Source organism: Stomoxys calcitrans, chromosome 5, assembly GCF_963082655.1.
Source record: "Stomoxys calcitrans chromosome 5, idStoCalc2.1, whole genome shotgun sequence".
NCBI classification, from domain to species: domain Eukaryota; kingdom Metazoa; phylum Arthropoda; class Insecta; order Diptera; family Muscidae; genus Stomoxys; species Stomoxys calcitrans.
In genome coordinates, this window is record NC_081556.1 from 76,346,818 (window position 1) to 76,370,490 (window position 23,673).

Genomic DNA, 23,673 nt, shown 5'->3' on the forward strand with positions numbered 1-23,673 from the left:
ATTCGAAATACACTCAAAAGGCATAGTTACAGAGGAAGAACTGCAAGTAAGAAGCCCTTTATAAATAAAATAAACCGAGTGAAAAGGCTAAACTTCGCAAAAATGTATGTAAAACAGCCCGAATCATTTTGGAAAACAGTCATTTTTGCAGACGAGAGCAAGTTTAATCTTTTTGGGTGCGATGGAAAGGTCATAGTGTACAGAAAACCAAATACAGAGCTTGAAGAACGAAACACAGTTGCTACTGTAAAACATGGTGGAGGTGGTTTAATGGTTTGGGGGTGTATGGCGGCTTCAGGAGCGGGAAATCTTGAAATTATTAATGGAGTAATGGATCATAAGTATTACATTGACATTTTAAAGAGGAATTTAAAAGATAGTGCTGTAAAACTTGGGCTTGGTAATAACTTTCAATATTATCAAGATAATGACCCCAAACATTCTGCTTTAAATACCAAGATGTGGATGCTGTATAACTACCCCAAAGTCATTAAAACTCCTCCTCAAAGTCCCGACTTGAACCCAATTGAACATCTTTGGGAACATCTCGAACGCAAATTGAGAACGCGCAATTTTTCGAGCAAGAGTCAAATGCAACAGGTGATAATGGAGGAATGGACTAATATAGACCAAAATATAACCGCTAAATTAGTCCAATCGATGTCAAACCGTTTAAAAGAAGTTATAAGACGCGGTGGTCGAATAACAAAGTATTAATTTTTTTAAATTATGTTATTTATTTATTTGTTTTTTTTGCAATGATGAATACTTTTTTGTTTAATTTTTTGTGTTCAGCTGTAAAATGGCCCTTTTTGTGCCAATAAATACTATTTTTTTCTTTAAAAACAATGAAATTGTGTACATATATATCACACAAGCACTACTGCATCATTAGTTTAACATGTTTTTATTCCAATTGTCTTTTGTAGACTTATTAAAAAAAAAACATTGAATGATGAATACTTTTTTTGACCGCTGTATTTAAACCCAATATTGCCATTGGCTTAAGAGGAGTTTACAGGATGAGGCGTCCCCCAAACACATGGCCCCAAAATAGGTTATCATTTCTATATCAAATTCGTATTCTACTCCCAAATACCTTTATTTGAGCCCCATACTGCGATGGTCACTAAAAAATTGCTGTGTGTGGGGTATTTTGAGCCCCATATTTCCGTAGGCGGCAAACATGACCGGCTTGGGGGGTGTTTTGGGGCCCATCCCCCAAAACTCAGTGAGTTGGCCTTGAAAATATATATCGGATTCGTGTTCCACTCTAAAAACCCTCTTATTTGAGCCTCATATTACAAAAGTCAGCAAATACTTCCTATTTGGGTGGTATTGTGGGGGTGGTGTGGCCCCATAGACACTTTTCCCAAATATTGATATCAGATTCGTGCTTTACTCCCAAAGACCTTTCATTTGAGCCCCATATGGCTATGGTCGTAAATTTGTCCCCTTTGAGGAGGTTTTTGGGGAGAGGCTGCCCCCCAAACACTTGGATATCAGATTCTAATTCTACACTCAAATACCTTTTATTTAAGACCCATATTCCCATGGTCACTAAACAAGTCCTGTTTGGGGGTGTTTTGGGGAAGGGGTCCACCCCCCCAAAAACGTGGTCCCACATTTGGATATGAAATTCGTATTCTACTCGCAAATACCTTTCATTTAAGTCCCATATTGCCATGGTCGGTAAATATGTCCGATTAAGGGGTGTTTTGGGGCTTGGGATGGTCCCCTTAGCACTTGGTTCGACAAATGGATATCAGAAACGTTTTCTTTTCTCTTTCTTTTTCTTATCCTACATACCTTTCATTTGAGTCCCATATTGTCGTGATTGGTCTAAATATATGTTTGGTAGGTTTTAGGGTGGGGCGGCCCCCCTAAGTACCCCATCCGAAATTTGGACACCAAATTTTTATTTTTAGGGTACTATATGAGAGCACACAAAATTTCGCTTAAATCGCACCACCCATCTCCGAGATCTGGCGTTTCTGAAAATAAGGGTAAGGGGGAGAGTCCGCCCCCCCTTCAGATATCAAAAAATGTAGTACCCTATTTTCACCACGGGATCATTATGCACCATCTGTGAAAATTTCTAGAAAATCGGTTCAGCCGTTTCTGAGTCTATAAGGAACACACAAACATACAAACAAACAAACAAACCTACAAACAAACACAAATTGATTTTTATATATAAGATTTATATACTAGCCGCACCGGGCCCGCTCCGCTGTGCCTTCTTTAACTCTCTACTACCTTTTAAGGGTGGGGACGCTTCGCCCTGAATTTGGATATCGAATTCGTGCTATTGTAGACTATGACGCTGAACGCGTTCGAATCCTGGATAGAACATCGTATAAAGTGGTGTTTATCCCCTCTTTTCGAGGTAAAATGTCATGCATGGTCATTTAAAAAAATTTCCCCAAAGTGGTGGAGATATTAAATTCGTTCTTTATTCCCAACGGAAATGAAGTTCAGTTTAGAAGATGATTGGATATCAAATTCGTTTTCTACTCTCAATTTCATTTGAGTCCCATATTGTCATAACGGGTCAAATAACCCATTTGACGTATCTTTAGGAGGAAAAGCGCCACCTAGATTTGAACACAAGTTTTAATGTCATATTCGTAATCTACTCCCTAATATTGTTTGTGGGAGTTTTGGGGTTGGGGCGGCCCGAAGGGTATATAGGCTCAAATTTTAATACCATATTCGTACTCTATAAGGGGAGGGTCTGTCCCCCTTCCGATACAGAAAAATTATATAGCCTATGTTTCCTACACATTATGGGAAAATTTCGAGAAAATCGGTTCTGCCGTTTTTCAATCTATACGGAACAAACAAACCGAGTGATTGGCTAATATGCCCATTTTGTTCGTTTTTGTGGGGGTACGGTGACCCCCTATACTTCGACATGAATTTGTATGCCTGAATCGTTAGTTGGAATTAATAATTAATCGCCGTTGGAATTAAGCCAACGAAACGTTGAAAAAAACTACGATAAAATAACGTTATTTTATTGCATCAGTAATTAAATGCAGCCCATAAAAAAAAATTCTAAAAACAGTTTTTTGTTTGTAACAAAAATATTCCAAACCTTTTTTTGCGTGTGGGAAATTGTAATCTAAATATGTGCACTAGACACGAATTGATATGGCTTTTGGTATGCCCTCTAAAGTTTCTGAAGATTTATACAATGAGAAGTGATTTATATCCCAGTAGATCTTGTTTAAGTCTCATAGCGGCAGTGGCTGCACTTAATCTGTATGTAAATAGGTCGGATATCTATAGTAGTCTCCAGTGCCCTAGTAGGCGTGGTTCTCATTGCTCCGCCTATGCTAAGACAACATGTTCTCTGAGCCTGTTGTATTATCTTTATGTTGCACTTTTCCTCCATCGCAGTCCGCCAAAATCCTGAGGCGTAAGTAAGTATTGGTATAATCACGCTCCGGTAGAGCCAGTGGACTATCCTCTGATTGATGAGACCACCCATAGGAGTGGCGATAAAATGCTCCCTGTGACGTGCCTTGTGCCACTTTCTCCATTATGTTTATGTCTTAGGACTCGCAATTTATCCTTCGCATATGGTTTATTCAGTCTCTAAGGACCGGGTCCACCGGGTACTGGTCTAAGGATTGCATCAATGTGTCGGTCCGCACATTATTAAACCCAAGCTCTATGTCAATGCAAAACGCCAATGTGTACGTCTTGACATCGACGGATTCTTCTATTTTATGCGCAATCTCGTGCAGGGTAGTCTCCACCGACCTTCCCTTGACATAGGCATGCTGTTTGTATTTAAGCAGTTCACTGGAAGTCCTATTATTTATCATGGTATCCACAATGCGTTCCATAGTTTTGAGTAGAAAGCACATAAGGTTTATAGTCCTTTAGGCCTTTGGTGTTGCATAACTTGCCTTGCAGGGCATGTTATGCGACACTTGCGTCCTGCCAGGCTTTCGAAGTATACGCAAGTCCTAGGCACGCAGAGAAAATAGTAGCTAGATGAGGCGCCAGATAGTCGGCCTCCTTTTGTAGTAACGCCGGAAATATTCCATCAGGTCCGGTTAACTTAAATGGTTTGAAACTCCTCAAGGTTTCCTTGACCAAAAATTTCGTTAGGGTAAGCCTCCGATCAACATCATTATTCCAAGATTCCGGTGTCTCCATGAGTCTCATCGTATCTTGTGGAAAATTCGTCTTCATCAAAAGCCTCAACATGCCCTTCGTTGTCTCTGCTCTCACTCCCATGTCGTCTGCTAAAGTTTCAGTTTGGACATGGATTTTTGAGAGAAACTTTTTATTTTATTTTATCGACCTGTTCGCAGAAAAGCTTCCAGGAGACACGTTTTGCTGTTCTGGTAATCTTATTGTATTCCTTGAGCCGTGTGTAATACACATCCCAATAAATTTCCGCTTTTTTACGACGTGCTCTATTATAAAGTCTGCGGACGTCTTTTCCAATATTGCGAATCTCCCCGGATCGATCTTAAATAAAAATTTTTTCCCTAAATGTATTAGGGCGTGATAATTCCTTCCAATTCTCAATGTAGTATCTGGTAGATCGTTCCTTCTTCTTCTCGTAAGCATCTCTATATTGAGTAAACTTCAAAACTTTTGGTCTCAATTTATTTGACAAAACTGAAATATATATATTCGCAAAATCCCAGACATCAAAAGCTGTACTGGAGCAGGTAAATCATTGATTTCAGTACAACAGTAATGCAAGAGAGCTATAAATAAGGATATGTATCTGACTGTTTATCCTGTTTCAAAAAATATTTTTCACAATTTTAACAGAACTTTCTGTCGGACCATTTGATTGCGCATGATAATAGGGACACTAAAATGCAAGTTGACATCACTGGTGCCGCAGAGGCATGGTATGCCTTTGCTACATATAGAGTCAAAGTTTCCAGATTTTCTTTCTATTGTTTTCAATTTCATGCCTAACAGTTTGTGTGACACTTGCCTTTTCGGTTAGATAGACCCAAATAGACGGAGGACACCAAAGAGGGGGTAACTTCAACTCTGGATTAGAAATGAATTTGAATGAGGAGGTGCTGTTAAGCGACAAACTTTTGTGGGCAATTGACTTACGGTGAAAAGAGGTAAAATGTAGGAATAGTGCCAAACAGTGTCAAACTCTTGACTTTATGGGCCTTATGCCAAATCTGGCAACGAAAGTTATTGTTTTGCCAGCCTGCTGAATTTCTATGACGCCGGTATAATGTTGAGCCTCAATGTAGAATAATCGCCTGGACAAAGGTTATTTTCGGATAGGAAAAACCCTTATCGAGTCAAAAGTATGGGTACGGTATAAAGGTGCCGTTTGTTGCTGTCTGCAAGCCCAAGCTAACAATGGCATTTTTTTTTTTTTTGTTTCTTTAATGTATTCTCTTTTGCTGTCGCATGTCTCCTCTTTTGGGTTGGGCTACTCCCAAAAATTAAATGTGACTCCATTTATTGACATTGTTTACAATTTTTATTTGTGAGGGTGAGCAAAGCATTTGTACTTTTCATGCTTGGTTGGCTTTTGTGTTTTTTTTTTAATCATTTGATATGGAATTGTTAACTTATTGACCCCAAAAAACCAAATAAAAAAATCCCCAAAAAATGGGGGAAACAATGTAAGTAAGTATGTCATTTGGCTTCAAATGAAATGACAATGAAATTTACATTTTCCATTCGATCGCAATACATTTTTGGGTAGAGAAAGAAAGTTATTTATGTTTAATCCTCAAGTTTATCTCATTCGAGGTCATCGATTTGAAAATAAGCAATCGAGGAAATCAAAATGAAAACAATAATCGGAGACATTTTTTGTTACTTTAATATGGTTAAACAGGCGGATTTATATGGGGGATTTTATATATGTCTACACCCAGAGAAATAAGTCTGCTGATATCAGCAAACACTGTCGGTTGATATTAAACTAAAAATTTAAAACTTTTTAATAAATACATACTTCTAAACAACAATTAAGGTATTTGCTTTATATTATATTCGGCCGGGCCGAATCTTATATACCCTCCATCATGGATCGCATGTGTCGTGTTCTTTTCCCGGCATCTCTTCTAAGGCAAAAAAGGATAAAAGAAAAGATTTGCTCTGCTATTACAGCGATATTAAGATATGGTCCGGTTCGGACCACAATTAAATTATATGTTGGAGACCTGTGTAAAATGTCAGCCAATTCGAATAAGAATTGCGCCCTTTGGGGGCTCAAGAAGTAAAATAGAGAGATCGATTTACATGGGAGCTGTATCGGGCTATAGACCGATTCAGACCATAATAAAGACGCATGTAGGAATTGCGCCCTCTAGAAGCTTAAAAAGTTAAGTCCCCAGATCAGTTTATATGGCAGCTATATCAAGTTATGGACCAATTTGAACCATACTTGGCACAGTTGTTGGATATCATAACAAAACACGTCGTGCAAAATTTCAATCATTCCGTGTATGGTCCGTTTGAATGTCACTCTCTATTCTCTGGGGTTGGCACCACACGTTATAGAGCATGGCCCTTCCCCATGGCCCGTAGGCATCTTCCCTTCCCCATGGCCCGCAGTCTATCGGAACTATTCCAACTACAATACTACAAGGGCTACGGGATCCGCCACTGCCCAATTGGATGATATGACCTAAAGGGCCGCCGTCCTATGTACCGAGTGCAAGAATTTAGCTTGGAATGCTGTCTGCAGTATCTGACCCCATATTTCGCTCTCATAGAAGATAATGATATTACATGTCTCCTATGTTTGCCCTCAGTTGACTTGGTTGCTCCGTTATCCTCGCAGACTCTGTCATCGCGTGCCGGATTTGCTCTGCATAGGTCAGCTTTGTATTCAATCGGATCCCTAGATATTTGACCAATCTCTTGGTCTTCAACAATATGTCGTCCAATTTCACTAGGATATATTTTCTCTTTAGCAGTAGTAGCTATACATTCTTCATCGCAAGTTACAAGCCTTGGAAGTCCAGCCATTCCTTAGCCCTTGATATCACATCACTTGGCCGCAATTTGCGCTTTGCACCTTCCGTATCTCTATCCCTCCGTATCTCTATAATTGAGTCGGTGTATTTCCTAGAAAGGTTCTGTTTGTCACAGTTTTGCATCATAACTGGCATACGAGAGATCCGGTCCAAGTATGGAGCCCTACGGCCATCCTGATGTGACCTCATCTTCAATCGTTCCATCTTGCGAGTTATATATCAGTAACCTGTTATGCAGGTAACTTCTTAATGTTCTCATTATATACGCCGCTATTTTAAAGTCATCTCTGAGTCCCCGGAGGGCGTCAGACCATCTGTGGCTATTGAATGCGTTGTTCACATCCAATTTGGCCAAGAAGACAATCGGCCCGATGCATTTGCTCATTTGTCTAGACGCTTCTATTATATCCACCAGATATCTGAGAGCTATTCCTGCCCGAAAGCCTTGTTGTCTCATTGAGAGTCAAAAATCTCTCAGTGATTATGTCCAGGAGCCGTTGCTTTATGAGTAGCTCCAAACGCTTGCGAGCGGTATCCAGCATACAGAGTTGACTGCGTGAGGATACGGATATGGGATCACCTTTACCCTTGCTTATGATAAAAAGCCTTTGTTTCTTTCATACATCTGGAAAAACTCCTTCCGTTAGTCACCGATTGAACATTCTCAGGAGAAATACTCTATATATGCCTTGGGGCTTTTCTGGAGGATGCAAGACTCGTGCCGTAGCCTACATCAAACATCAACACATCGAAATATCCATTTCCGACCCTATAAAGTGTACATATTCTTGATCAGCGGAAAAATCTAAGATCACCTAGCCATGTCTAGAGATATTGAGTTGAAATTTTGCACAGATTCTTTTTTGTCCAGGTTTTAAGCAGGTTAAGTTCGAATATCGGACTATATCTTGATATAGCCCCCAAATAGACCGATTCGCCGATTTAGGGTCTCAGGCTCATAAAAGCCAAATTTATTATCCCATTTTGCTGAAATTCGAGGCAGTGAATTGTGTTAGGCCCTTTGACATTCTCCTTTAATTTGGCCCAAATCTGTCCAGATTTGGATATAGCTGCCATATAGACCGATCCTCCGATTTAGGGTCTTATGCCCATAGAAGCCACATTTATTTTCCGATTTTGCTCACATTTGGGTTAGTGAGTTATGTTAGGCCCTTCGACAACTTTCTTCAATTTGGCCCAGATCAGTCCAGATTTGAATATAGCTGCCATACAGACCGATCTCTCGAATTAAGGTTTTGGGGCCATAAAAGGCACATTTATTGTCCGATTCGCCAAAATTTGGGACAGTGAGTTGTGTTAGACTCTTCGACATTTTTCTGCAACTTGGCCCAAATCGATCCAGATTTGGATATAGCTGCCATATAGACAGACATCTCGATTTAAAGTCTTGGCCCCATAAAAGGCGCATTTAAAATCCGATTTCACTGAATAAAAACCGCTTCCTATAGGTACTCAAGAAGTCAAACCAAGAGATGGATGTATAAAGAAACCTATCAGGTAATAGCACTTTGATCATATCAAAGTTATTATACAAAATTTGAGCCCAATCGGAAAAGCACTACGTGCTCTAGGGGATTAAGAAGTATACCCAGGAGGTCGTTTTATATAGGAGATGTCGTATAACGGAGATATCGTATTGAAAATGAGTGAAAAACGTACAAAAACAATAATTAAAACAAAAAAAATGGTATTTTTTCGGTGAGTGCTGTTAAGCTCAATGATAAGGGGCCTCCCTTGTATAGCCGAGTCCAAACGGCGTACCGCAGTGCGTCAAATCTTTGGGTAGAAGAAGGAGAAGCAAAAATTAAAGCTTCTAGGAACCGAACAAAGATGATCGAGAGACCGGTTTACATATGAGCTATATGAGGTTATAGACTGATTTAGACCGTATTTGGCACAGTTGTTGGAAATCGTAACAGAACACGACATGCAAAATTTCACACAAATCGGACGATAATTGCGGCTTGTAATGGCTCGAGAAATCAAATCGGGAGATCGGTTTATATGGGAGCTATAACTAAATACCTATATGACCCATTTGCAATCCATAACGACCTACATCAATACTAAGTATCTGTGCAAAATTTTAAAGCGGCTAGCTTTACGCGTTCGACCCCTATCGTGCTTTCGACAGACGGACGGACATGGCTTGATCGACTCAGAACGTCGAGACGATCAAGAATATATATAACTTACTTAGTGGGATCTTAGACGAATATATCGAGGTGTTACAAATGAAATGACTAGATAAATATACCCCCATCCTATGGTGGTGGGTATAAAAAAATGTTGATCGGTGGTTATCCCCTCCTAATGCTGGCGACATATGTGACTTACATTGCTATGTAAAAACTTCTCCCCATCGAGGTGTCTGTCTGCGTCATGCCGTCCGAACTCGGCTTATCATTGATCTTAAACTTGAATCGGACAACACTCATTGATATGTGAGAAGTTTGCTCCTCTCCCTTAATGGAATGTTCATGGGCAAATTTTGCTACAACAACAATAACATTAGACAAGTGAGAAGTGCTCCTTCGAAACATGGCTAGGCTAGAGACTCAAGAAGTCAAGATCCCAAATCGTTTTATATGGCAGCTATATCAGGTTATGAACCAATTAAAACCATATTTGGCTCAGTTGTTGGAAGTTATAACAAAACACTTCTTGCAAAATTTCAGACAAATCGGATAAGAATTGCGCCCTCTAGTGGCTCACGAAATCAAGATTCAAGATCGGTTTATATGGCAGCTATATCAGGTTATGAACCGATTTAAACCATACTTAGCACAGTTCTTGGAAATCATAACAAAACACGTCGTGCAATATTTCAGCCAAATCGGATAGGAATTGCGCCCTCTACAGGCTTAAGAAGTCAAGACCCCCAGATCTGTTTATATGACAGCTATATCAGGTTATGGTCCGACTTGAACCACACTTAGCACAGTTGTTGTAAATGATAGCAAAACACCTCATGCAAAATTTCAGCCAAATCCGGTGAAAATTGGGCCCTCTAGAGGCTCAAGAAGTCAAGATCCAAGATCGGTTTATATGGCAGCTATATCAAAACATGAACCGATATGGCCCATTTACAATCCCAACCGACCTACACTAATAAGAAGTATTCGTGCAAAATTTCAAACGGCTAGCTTTACTCCTTATAAAGCGTGCTTTCGACAGGCAGACGGACGGACATAGCTTGATCGACTTAAAATGTCATAACGATCAAGAATATATATACTTTATGGGGTCTCAGACGAATATTTCGAGTAGTTACAAACAGAATGACGAAATTAGTATACCCCCATCCTATGGTGGAGGGTATAAAAATCCATTAAAACAAAAATTTACCAAAAAGTTTCAGGGTAATGCGGGTTAAATTATCACTCTAATTCGCAGATCTAAGGCCCAAGCCATGTTGGTTGATGCCACAGACCCCTTAATGAGACACAATACATATGAAATAAAATGCTAATCATAAGTCTTAGGCAGACATTTATCAAGCCCAGATGCCTCTTCAGGCATATACCTTTTAATACCCTCCACCATAAGATGGGGATATATTAATTTCGCCATACTGTTTGTAACAACTCGAAATATGCGTCTGAGACCCCTTAAAGTATATGTATTCTTGATCGTCATGTCATTTTAAGTCGATCTAGCCATGTCCGTCCGTCTGTCTGTCTGTCGAAAGCACGCTAACTTTCAAGGAAAAAGCTAGCCACTTGAAATTTTGCACAAATATTTTTATTGGTGTAGGTCGATTGGGATTGTAAACGGGCCAAATCGGTTCATGTTTTGATATAGCCGACATATAAACCGATCTTGGGTCTTAACTTCTTGAGCCTTTAGAGGGCGAAATTCTCGTCCGATTTGACTGAAATTTTGCACGTGGTGTTTCGGTATCACTTCCAACAATTGAACTAAATATGGTTCAAATCGGTTGTCATATAAACCGATCTTGGATCTTGATTTCTTGGGACGATAGAGCGCGCAGTTCTGATCCGATTTGGCTGAAATTTTGCATGAAGTGTTTTGTTATGACTTCCAATAACTGTGCTAAGTATGGCGCAAACCGGTATATAACCTGATATAACTGCCATATAAACCGATCTGGGATCTTGAGTTCTTGAGCCTCTAGAGGGCGTAATTCTCATCCGATTTGGAAGAAATTTTTTACAACGGCTTATCTCATGACTTTCAGCATACGTGTCTAATATGGTCTGAATCGATCAATAGCTTAATAAAGTTCCCATATAAACCTATCTCCCGATTTTGCTTTTTGAGCCCCTACAGGGAGCAATTCTTATCCGAATGAACTGAAGTATTACACAATGACTTCTACAATGTTCAGCATTCATTCATGGTCCGAATCGGACTATAACTTGATATAGCTCCAATAGCATAACAGTTCTTATTCAATATTCTATGTTTGCCTAAAAAGAGATACTGCGCATAGAACTCGACAAATCCGATCCATGGTGGAGGGTATATAAGATTCGGCCCGGCTGAACTTAGCACGCTTTTACTTGTTTCAATATAGTTGGTATCTATCAGAATTGAATTTTTCTTAAAGTTTATAACCAAACCAATATTGATTAGCACAATGTTGTCTTTTGTAACATACCAATTCTCTATAAATTCTTTTTATCATTGCTTTGTATTAAAATTTTCATAGTAACATAGTTTAATGCAAAGGCATTCCGGATTGTGTCAGTTTAAAGCTGCATGGTTCATTTTATTCCTGTAGGCTATTGTGTTGACGTCAAGGAATTAAGTTAAGTTCATGGGAAACATTTCTACCGTGACAAATTCGCTTCGAAGTTAAATAAAGTTATAAACCCTGCATACAAATGCATGCTCGTTCGCACATATACTCTTAGACTAGGTATGCGAATATTTTCATATTCTCACATGCCGTGTTGTATGTAAACATGTTTCACGTGATACGCTGTAAAACAATTACCGCCCACAAGAACTGGTCCTAAAGTTACAAACAATGGTGTACAGCATAAAAATGTTATAAAATTAATGTAATACAACACTACAACAACTACGGGCAACAACAGCAAAAATGTCGTTATGCCCATATCAACAGATGCAAGAGCGGCCATCTATGAAAACATGTACATATATTAGGTTGAGCCGACAAATGTTTACACTAAAAATAATTTAAAAATGGCTATACCTGTCATTACATGATCAACGGTCGTCTATAAGTCGTAACTACCAACTATATTCACATATGAATGCCTTTAATGAACTCAAGAAACTTTGTCGTTGAACAGTCTGTGGAACTATTACATGTAAATATCGGTTGACTGAGGGAATTATGCCTCAATTAAGATCTTAAGAAGTTCATATGGTCGGGTAGTGTATTAGGGCCGTGTACGACACAGATGCAACTGCTCCAATAGGTGCTATGGCAAGATATTATCCGATATAGCCCATCTTTAAATTTATCCTTCCTATTTACAAGAAATAAGAGCGTGCTAAGTTCTGCCGGGTCGAAACTTATATACCCTCCACCATGGATCGCATTTGAATAAGAACTGTGATGCTATTGGAGCTATATCAAGTTATAGTCCGATTCGGACCATAAATGAATGCTGAACATTGTAGAAGTCATTGTGTAATATTTCAGTTCATTCGGATAAGAATTGCGTCTTGTAGGGACTCAAGAAACAACATCGTGAGATCGGTTTATATAGGAGCTGTATCAAGCTATTGTTCGATTCAGACCATATTAGACACATATGTTTAAGGTCATGAGAGAAGCCGTTCAGCCAAATCGGATGAGAATTGCGCCCTCTAGAGGCTCAAGAAATCAAGATCCCAGATCGGTTTATATGGTAGTTATGTCAGGTTATGTACCGATTTGCGCCATACTTAGCACAGTTGTTGAAAGTCATAACAAAACACCTCATGCAGCCAATTTCAGCCACATCGGATAAGAATTGCTCGCTCTATTGGCTTAAGAAGTCAAGATCCCAGATCGGCTTATATGACAGCTATGACAGCTATGCCAGATTATGAACCGATTTGAATCATACTTAACATAGTTGTTGGAAGTTATGACGAAATACGCCATGCCAAATTTCAGTTGAGCCCTCTAGAGACTCAAGAAGTCAAGACCCAAGATCGGTTTGTATAGCACCTATACCAAAACATGGACCGATTTGAACAATATTTAGCGCAGTTGCTGAAAGTGATACCAAAACACCACGTGCAAAGCTTCAGTCAAAGCGGACTAGAATTACGCCCTCGAGAGACTCAAGAAGTCAAGACCCAAGATCGGTTTATATGGCAGCTATATCAAAAAATGGACCGATGTGACCCATTTACAATCCCAACCGACTTACACAAATAAAAAGTAGTTGTGCAAATTTTCAACCGGCAAGCTTTACTCCTTCGAAAGTTAGCGTGCTTTCGACAGACAGACGGACGGACGGACAGACGGGTGTACGTGGCTAGATCGACAAAAAATATCATGATGATCAAGAATATATATATTTTATGGGATCTGAGACGCATATTTCGAGGTGTTACAAACAGAATGACGAAATTAGTATGCCCCCATCCTATGGTGGAGGGTATAAAAATAATCGGTATAAAGTTTCAGACTGAAAGCTTAATCTATACACCCATCATCATATACTCGTACGATAAAGTGTAAAATCGCCTTCAGGTATACCTTACCGCTTAATTGGAAATGAATATCACTTATCCGAACTATGCCTAAATGAAAATTCAAATTTCACTTATCTGGTTTCGTATATAAAAATCTATGGGGATTTCTTGAAATGTCCCCAATTATCCTTTTAATACCAAACGCCATACGATGGGGGCTATACTTATCTAGTCAGTCTGTTTGCAAACACCTCGAAATATTGATCTACGATCCAATGTCTGGCCATCCGGCTGCGTGAATTGCGATAGCGGACACGTAAAGCTAGTTGCTCGAAGTTTTGTACAGATATTTCTTATAGATGTAAGTTGTTGTGGATGCAAATGGGGATGGATGGGCCATATCGGTTCAGATTTGGATATAGCTCCAATAAAAGTGGTTTTTCGACCTAATTTCTTGAGCTCATTGTAGGAATTATTACCCGACTGAGCTGCAAAATTAAATGTAGTGTTCCCTTACGACAAAACATTATAACGGTGTGAAGTATGGTCCGAATCAGCTCATTACCTGGTATAGCTTCCATATAAACCAATCTCCCAATTTGATATGTTACGCCCCTGGAAGCCTCAATTGTTAACCGAATCGATCTATGTATATTTTGTTAACCAAATTGCTCCATAACCTGGAGCAGCTAGAAGCTTAAATTTTTGTCTGATATGGCAGAAATTTGGTATGTGGAAATTTTTAGGAGAATCCAGGGTGATGGATTCGGCCCGGCCGAACTTAGCACCTTTTTACTCCTTTAGTTTCTGCCAAAGAAGTAGACAAACGCGTTCTTTTTATAAAGGTGGAGAAGATTCGGCTTAGCCAAACTAAACACTATCTTAAAAGTCTTTTACTATGATTGATATCTGGGTTTTTGTGGAACACACTTCAACAATCCCTATAAACTGGCTTGAATTTTTGAGCCCTCTAAGCCTCTTTCATATGTCTCGTTTTTTTTTTTTGGAATATTTGTAACTTGCTAGCATCGGTTCCATCTAATTTATTTTTATGTGTATATATGTACTTGGCATTTAGTTATATTTATACTTGCATATATAGAGGCAGAGTGCAATTAATTATGCTCAACACAAAATGTTTTCGCATAAATTACAAGAAACAACACCAACAACAGCACTCAATGTCTCGAAGGTTGGTGAAAATAAAGCCTCAATTGTGGCGGGGAGAGATGTTGGCTGAGGACAAACAAAAAAAAACTTGGCAACTTTGAAGAGCTTTTGCCAGAACTATTTTGCATGAGCAAACAATTACTTGAGTTGGCCTGAAAGGCCACCATACTACAAACTACAAGAAAATGAGACGATGGCAGAAGAAACTGTATAAACAAAGAAATTGAAAAGTAAAATGCGAACACTCAGTCACTTTGCCAAGCGGCCAGTCAGTCAGTCATTCAATCTATGCATTCATCCATCCTCAAGTGTCTGCTTGTCGTCTCCCTCAACAAACCACGGCGGCGAGCTATTCTTCTCCTCCAGAATGGGAATCGAATGGATGCATAACCAAGTAAATAAGAGATGCCCTTTAGGTTCGGTTCACCATATTGTGGACATCATTAGTCACGGTGACATGGGTGTACGTGCGCATGTGGCATGATTGTGAGGCGTAAGACTGGCCTGCCGGCTGACTATCCAAGCCAAGACCACAGTCATGTCTCCAGCGTCCTCATCGGCATTAAAAAACATGATGAAGACGATGGCGACGACTACGACGACGATGACGATGACGATGATGGTGTTGCTTGCATAGGCTTTCATTGAAATGTTGGTAAGAACGTTAACGCTAAACCCTTTGGAACCACCTAATAACTTGCCCTGAAAATGACTATGGGGAATAGCTAAAAACCTCCAGAAATAAAACTTCACTGGTCCACTTGAGAATACTCTGACGCTAAATATAATTCTAGCGAAACATCTCATCTTTACTTGTGTGAAATTAATATACACAGCAATACAGTGGGCCCAAAAAATTAGCTGATGATACGTGTGAGGTATTGTACTAAGCCAAAGAGGTTTCGCACTGCGACATGCGGCATGCGGTTCGGACTCGGCTATGAAAAGGAGACACCTTTCCATTGAACTAAAACTGGGTTTGAACAACAATCATTGATATGTGAGAAGTTTGTCCCTGTTCCTTAATGTTCATGTTCATGGGCATGGGCAGACTGGCCAGATTCGTACCCAAATAACTTAAATGTGACTCTCATATTGTCTTTAACCGGTGTGTTTACTTATTTGGGGATGCTTGTCATATTCAAAAAAAAAAAATACGAAATTTTTTTCATATAAAACTGTAATTGGAAATAAAAACGTTTTGCAATTAAAAATTAATCAATTCAAAAAAATTTTAAATTTTTATACCCACACCCATGGGATGGGGGTGATCAATAATCTAGCTTTTTCCTTAACCCCGTCTTCCAACTAGTAGAAAAATTAGCTTTTTTAAAAAAACCGGTTTAAGTTTTTGAGATTTTTAAAAATCAAACTAAACCGGTGAAACCTTAGGTGAAGTCAAAAATCTAGGACCACATCCTTTATTCCTCGAAAACGATTAGACGGAGTCAACCGAAATATTAGAAATACGTTGAACAAAACCATCAAAAATAATTTTTTTTCCCGACCTAAAAAACAAACTATCTGACAAGCCACATAAAAAAAAGTCCCCTGTTATCTAAACAAAATATTTTTTAGACAAAATTTCAACAAAAATTTTCAAAGAACAAATTTTAATTAAATCTTATATATAAAAATCAAGTTGAGTTTGTATGTTTGCCGGTTTTATTGTTTCTTCCGTATAGGATCGTATTCACAGATTGTGTAGGTTGGTCTGGAAGAGAACATAGGCTATACAACTTTTTGATATTGGAAGGGGGCGCACCCTCCCCTTTGCCGCAAAAATAATAGTGGACCGATCGGGACAATATAAGACTCAAATGAAAGGTATTCAGGAGTAGAGAACGAATTTCATATTAAAAATTGGATCCAAGTATCTGGGGAGCCGCCCCAACCCCAAAACCTCCTAAAATAGGTTTATTGAAGGATCATGAAAATATAAGACTCAAACGAGAGGCATTCGGGAGTAGATTACGAATATGGTCAGTAAGGAAACATAGGCTATATAATTTTTTTATATCGGAAGGTGGCGGACCCTCCCCCTTGCCCCAAAAGTACTACCCAAAAATAAATGTGGACCGATCGGGGCAATATGGGACTCAAATGAAAGGAATTCAGGAGTAGAGTACGAATTTCATATTAACAAGTAAAAGCGTGCTAAGTTCGGCCGGGCCGAATCTTATATACCCTCCACAATGGATCGCATTTGTCGTGTTCTTTTCCCGGCATCCTTCTTAGTCAAAAAAAGGATAAAAGAAAAAAATTGCTTTGTTATTAGAGCGATATCGAGATATGGTCCGGTTCGGACCACAATTAAATTATATGTTAGAGACCTGTGTAAAATGTCAGCCAATTCGAATAAGAATTGGGGGCTCAAGAAGTAAAATAGAGAGATCGATTTATATGGGAGCTGTATCAGGCTATAGACCGATTCAGAACATAATAATCACGTATGTTGATAGTTATGAGAGGATCCGTCGTGCATTTAAGGCAAATCGGATAATGATTGCGACCTCTAGAGGCTCAAGAATCCAAGATCCCAGATCGGTTTATATGGCAGCTATATCAGGTTATGTACCGATTTGAACCATACTTGGCAGAGTTGTTGGATATCATATCAAAACACGTCGTGCAAAACTTTATTCTAATCGGATAAGTATTGCGCCCTCTAGAGGCTCAAGAAGTCAAGACCCAAGATCGGTTTATATATATATTTATATATTTTTATATATTTATATAGCAGCTATATTAAAATATGGACCGATATGGCCCATTTATGGCTAGCTTTACTCCTTCGAAAATTAGCGTGCTTTCGACAGACAGACGGACGGACATGGCTAGATCGACATAAAATGTCACGACGATTAAGAATATATATACTTTATGGGGTCTCAGACGAATATTTCGAGTAGTTACAAACAGAATGACGAAATTAGTATGCCCCCATCCTATGGTGGAGTGTATAAAAATTGGGTTCAAGTAACTGGGGGCCGCCCCAACCCCAAAACCCCCGTAAAATATGTTTATTGAGCAAAAGGTATTCGGGAGTAGATTACGAATAAGGAAGGAAGAATAGGTTTTATAATTTGTTGATACCGGAAGTTGGAGGACCCTTTCCCATTGCCCAAAAACACCACCAAAATCAAAAGTGGACCGGTAGGGACAACATGATTATCAAATGAAAGGTGTTGAGGAGTAGAAAAGGAATAAGGTACTAAAATTTGGATCCAAGTACCCAGGAAGTCGCCCTAACCCCAAAACTCCTCCAAGCACACAAATTTAACGTTTTTATATAAGATATTGGAGAGTAAAATACGAATATGGTATTAAAATTTGAGTCTAAGTACCTTGCGGGCCGCCCCAACCCCAAAAATCTCCCAAACAGACGTATTGGTCTTTCATGTCAATATGGGATTCAAATGACAGGTATTCGGGAGTAGATCACGAATATGGCAAAAAATTAAGCCCATGTAATAAGACGTGTATCAACCGCCAAATGGGCATATTAGCCAATCATGGCTATATGGGACTCAAATAAAAGCAATTTGGGAGCAGATTAGGAAAATGACATTAAAATTTTTGTGAAGGGTATTTAAGTGACGCTTAACCTGGATGGAAGCCACCGTAGCGCAGAGGTTAGCATGTCTGCCTATGACGCTGAACGCCTTGGTTCGAATCCTGGTGGGAACATCAGACAATTTTTCAGCGGTGGTTATCCCCTCCTAATGCTGGCGACATTTGTGAGGTACTTTGCCATGTAAAAACTTCTCCCCAAATAGGTGTCGCTCTGCGGCACGCCGTTCGGACTCCGCCAAAAAAAGGAGGTCCCTTATCATTGAGCTTAAAATTGAATCGGACTGCACTCATTGACATGTGAGAAGTTTGCCCCAGTTCCTCAATGGAATGTTCATGGGCAAATTTGCGTTAACCTCCTAAGACACCTGAAATAGATTATTTGACCCATCATACAATATGTGACTCAAATGAAAGGTATTTGAGAGTAGAAAAGGGATCCACTTTTAGGGCCAAGTGTTGGTGGGTAAGCCCCAAAGCACTTATCTCCCGAACATATCTATATGGGGCTCAAATGAAGGGTTTTGGGAGTAAAGAACGAATTTGATACCAATTTTTAGGGCAAAGTGGCGGAGTGCCAGACTCAGCCCCAAAACGGCCTCCAATCCGTACATATTAATCGACCATGGCAATTTTAGGCTTAAATAATAGTATTTTTTAGTAGAGCACGAACTTGACTTCCAAATTTCTGCAGAATGTCTGAGGCACCATCCCACCTCCAAAAAGCACTCCCCGTTAAATGGATATACAGACCAATCACGACAATATAGGGCAGAAACGAAACTGGACTGGGCACATATAGAAACCACCTCTCTCCAAATACACCCCAAACCGGACATATTTTTTACCTACTACAATATAGGAGTCCGAAGAAAAGTAGAATTGAATGGAGCAAAAATTTGCAAATTAACATTCCATTAATGAACAGGGGCCAACTCCTCCCTTATCAATGAGTCCTGTCCGATTCAAGTTTAAGCTCAATGATAAATTACCTCCTTTTTACAGAGCTTCTTAGCATGGCATAGTACCTCACAAATATGGCCAGTATAAGGAGGGATAACCACCACTTAATATTTTTCGAAAGTTGTCGACAGCATTTGAATTCACGCGTTTAGCATCGTTGGCGGACTTGCTAACCTCTGCGCATCAATGACGCGAATTCGATATACACATTTGGGGCGACATGTCCCCATCTTAAAACTCTATCAATACAGGACTTATATATCGATCATTGCGATATAGGGCTTAAATAAAAGGTATAAGAGCATTAAAGAAGGCTTTGCGGAGCGGGTCAGGTTCAACTAGTTTTCTGTAAAGATCAAAATTCAATAATTAAACTTTTTTTTTTAAAAACAGACATTTTTTTGCTCAATTGGAAAACATTCCATAACGTTTTTAAGACAAAATTAAAGAGAGAATTTTGATAAATTTTGTTACACTTTTTTCTAAAGATCAAAGCCCAAGGATATATTTTCCAAATATAAAATTTCAATGAAATAAAAGTGATATTTACCACAAAATATGATTAGAAATTATAGTAAACAAGTAAAAGCGTGCTAAGTTCGGCCGGGCCGAATCTTGTATACCCTCCACACATGGATCGCATTTGTCGAGTTCTTTTCCCGGCATCTCGTCTTAGGCAAAAAAAGGATATAAGAAAAGATTTGCTCTGCTATTAGAGCGATATCAAGATATGGTCCGGTTTGGACCACAATTAAATTATATGTTGGAGATCTGTGTAAAATGTCAGCCAATTCGAATAAGAATTGCGCCTTTTGGGGGCTCAAGAAGTAAAATAGAGAGATCGATTTATATGGGAGCTGTATCGGGCTATAGACCGATTCAGACCATAATAAAAACGTATGTTGATGGTCATTAGAAGATTCGTCATACAAAATTTCAGGCAAATCGAATAATAATAGCGATCTCTGGAGGATCAAGAATTCAAGATCGCAGATCGGTGTATATGGCAGCTATATCAGGTTATGAACCGATTTGAACCTTATTTGACATAGTTGTTGAAAGTAAGAACAAAATACGTCTTGCTAAATTTCAGCCAAATCGGATAGGAATTGCGCCCTCTAGAAGTTCAAGAAGTCAAGTCCCCAAATCCGTTTATATGACAGCTATATCAGGTTATGAACCGATTTCAACCACATTTGGCACAGTTGTTGGATATCATAACAAAATACTACGTGCAAAATTTCATTCCAATCGGATAAGTATTATGTACTCTAGAGGCTCAAGAAGTCATGACCCAAGATCGGTTTATATGACAGCTATATCAGGTTATTTACCGATTTGAACCATACTTCGCACAGTTATTGGATATCATAACAAAACACGTCGTGCAAAATTTCATTCCAATCGGATAAGAATTGCGCACTCTAGAGGCTCAAGAAGTCAAGACCCAAGATCGGTTTATATGGCAGCTATATCAGGTTATGGATCGATTTGAACCATACTAGGCACAGTTGTTGGATATCATAACAAAACACTTCGTGCAAAATTTCATTCCAATCTTCTTCTTTTTGATGTAGGTCGTTGAGGTTTAGAAATTGGTCAGATCGGTACAGACTTGAATATACAATAGCTCCCCTATATAAAGTGATATTTCGACTTGACTTCTTAAGCACCTATAAGCTGCAATTGTTATCCCATTGGGCTGAAATTTTATACGTAGTGGTCTGTTATGACTGCCAATCGTGACAAGTATAGTACAAGTCGATGTATAGTGTGATATAGCCCACATATAAACCGACCTTCCAACCAGAAGACCAGTACAGCTTTCGGTATCATAACGGGACACCTAGGACTACGAGCTCACTTATGCAAAATGCACAGCTTTCGCTACTAACACCACTTAGGTGGGGACACAATACCAAATGAACCAACTTAGCAGCGTGGTATGTTAAACATTTAAGGCTTTTGTAAGTAGCACGGAATTCCAAACATAGATTTTCTTTTTCAAGGTTACTTTTTAGTGATTACTGTGCACAACAGGCCGATTACTGGCTTAGGTGTATGTCCATAGTGACATATGGCGGATTATATATATAGCTTCAATATAGCTTGAACGGGTTGATAAACTGGATTTTGGTTAAATATATACCTGAGGTGATGGGTATCGAATGTTTGGCCCGGCCGAAAACAATGCCTTTCTAATTGTTTTAATTGAATCGGATTTTTTTAATTTTGCTCACTTAAAAAACTTATTCAAAGTTCCAAAAATTTCAATCATTTTTTAATTAAAAATGTTTTCAGTCAACTTTTCAAAAACCTGACTGCCTGTTAGGGCGAAGATCATTCAATTTAACAATTTTGTTTGTTTCTCTTTCGAGACGAGCTCAATGATCGGAGAATTTTTTTGCAAATGGAAAAGGAAAGCCAGAGATAGCAACACACACCAACCACTATGGGACTTGTTTCGTCTTTGGTTAGAAGACTTTTCAACCATATAAGGTGCGATGGCTTCAAGGGCCGTGCGTTGGTATATTGTATTTAAATCGTGTTGATTGCGAAAGCGCCTCTATGATACAATTACCCACACTAACCACGCTCGACAACCCCGTCTATTAGCTGTACTTTTTCCCAATGCATGTGTTTTTGTGCAATGACAGACTTTTTTTCTGCGACAATTACACTGGTTCCGTCGTACACATGATTACATGTATCTGTTAAAAGTTGTATTGATGGCTTCGAACGCTAGACAACGGTAACGGCTCTCGCTGTTTCTCCGTTAATATAATTTTTATGACTGAAGCAGTTTCAATTAAATAATTAATTACATCAATTAACTCAAACATATCCATTTTGGAGGTAGATCAGCCGCGGGCACTTAGTTACAAAATTTGGCGTCCAAGTTATATGCAAGTGTCTCTAGCAGACTATTAAAAAATTACGAGTAACGTCTTTAGTACTGAATTGGACATTTATAGACATTTCGTCCAAATGGGAGGGAATACATACTCGCCATTGTGTTTCGCTCGGCCCCCACTCCATTGACAAATTTGTGCCGTTACAAGGGTGCCTGTATATATTTATTAAAGTCTGGGGTATTGGTCAAAGGCCTTGTGAAGTATATACATCCATGATGGCCATGAACTTTGAAGTCGATGTACCCGAGCCTTTTGCTTGGCGAAATCACGTTTACTTATATATGTATGATTACTTTTAATTTAGATAAAACTCTCCTATACAAACCGATCTAACGAATTGACTTTTTGAGAAAGTGGAGGGTGGTAAAGGTATATAAGATTCGCCCTGCCAAACTTATTTGGCAATATTTCCTGCAATAAACAACCCACCACCGTAGGATAGGGGGTATCTTCATTTAGTCGAAATATCAATTTCCGACCCCACAAAGTATATATAATTCTAAGACGATTTAACGATGTCCGTGTGTCTGTCCGTCTGTCCGTCCATCCGTTGTAATCACTCTAGAGCCTTCAAAAATTTATATGTTGAGCTGAAATTTGGCACAGATACGTCTTTTGGATATAGCTGCTATTTTCCGATTTTCCGATAAGCGGTCTAATGTCCTTAAAACTTTATTTTTCATTCGATTTTGTTTGACAACTAAATATGGTTCAGATCGGACTATATTTAGATATAGGTACCATATGGACCGATCTCCCGATAAAGGGTCTGAAGATCAAAAAAGGTTTATTTATTACCCGATTTCAGTGAAATTTGCAACAGTGGGTTATTTTAATCTTCCTGACAACTAACCTAAATATGGATTAGATCGGTCCATATTTAGATATAGCTGCCATATAGACCGATCTCCCGAAAAAGGGTCTAAAGCCCATAAAAGCTTTATTTATTACCCGATTTCGCTGAAATTTAAAACAATGGGTTATTTTAAGCCTCCCGAAATCTGTCGTAAATATGGTTCAGATTGGACTATAGTTTGATATAGCTGTCATATAGACCGATTCCTGATAAAGGGTCTGAAGGCCATAAAAACTTTATTTATTACCCGATTTCGCTGAAATTTTAAACAGTGAGTAGGTTAAGACCTCCCAACATCCGACCTAAATATTGTTCTGATCGGACTATATTTAGATATAGCTGACATATATACCGATCTCCCGATAAAGGATCTGACGGCCATAATAGCTTGATTTTTTATCCGATTTCGCTGCAATTTGAAACAGTGAGTAGGTTAAGACCTCCCAACATCCGACCTTAATATGGTTCAGATCGGTTTATAATTGGATATATCTGCCAAAAATACCAACATTTTGTTCTACGAAATTGAACAGTGACATATATTGGGTTG

At 38.9% G+C, this 23,673-nt stretch overlaps 1 protein-coding gene across 16 annotated transcripts in view; it reads left to right on the forward strand.

Annotated features, from left to right (window-relative positions):
- Window positions 1-23,673, forward strand: part of LOC106088992 (uncharacterized) — a 604,691-nt gene that overhangs the window by 524,374 nt on the left and 56,644 nt on the right. The window lies entirely within an intron of this gene.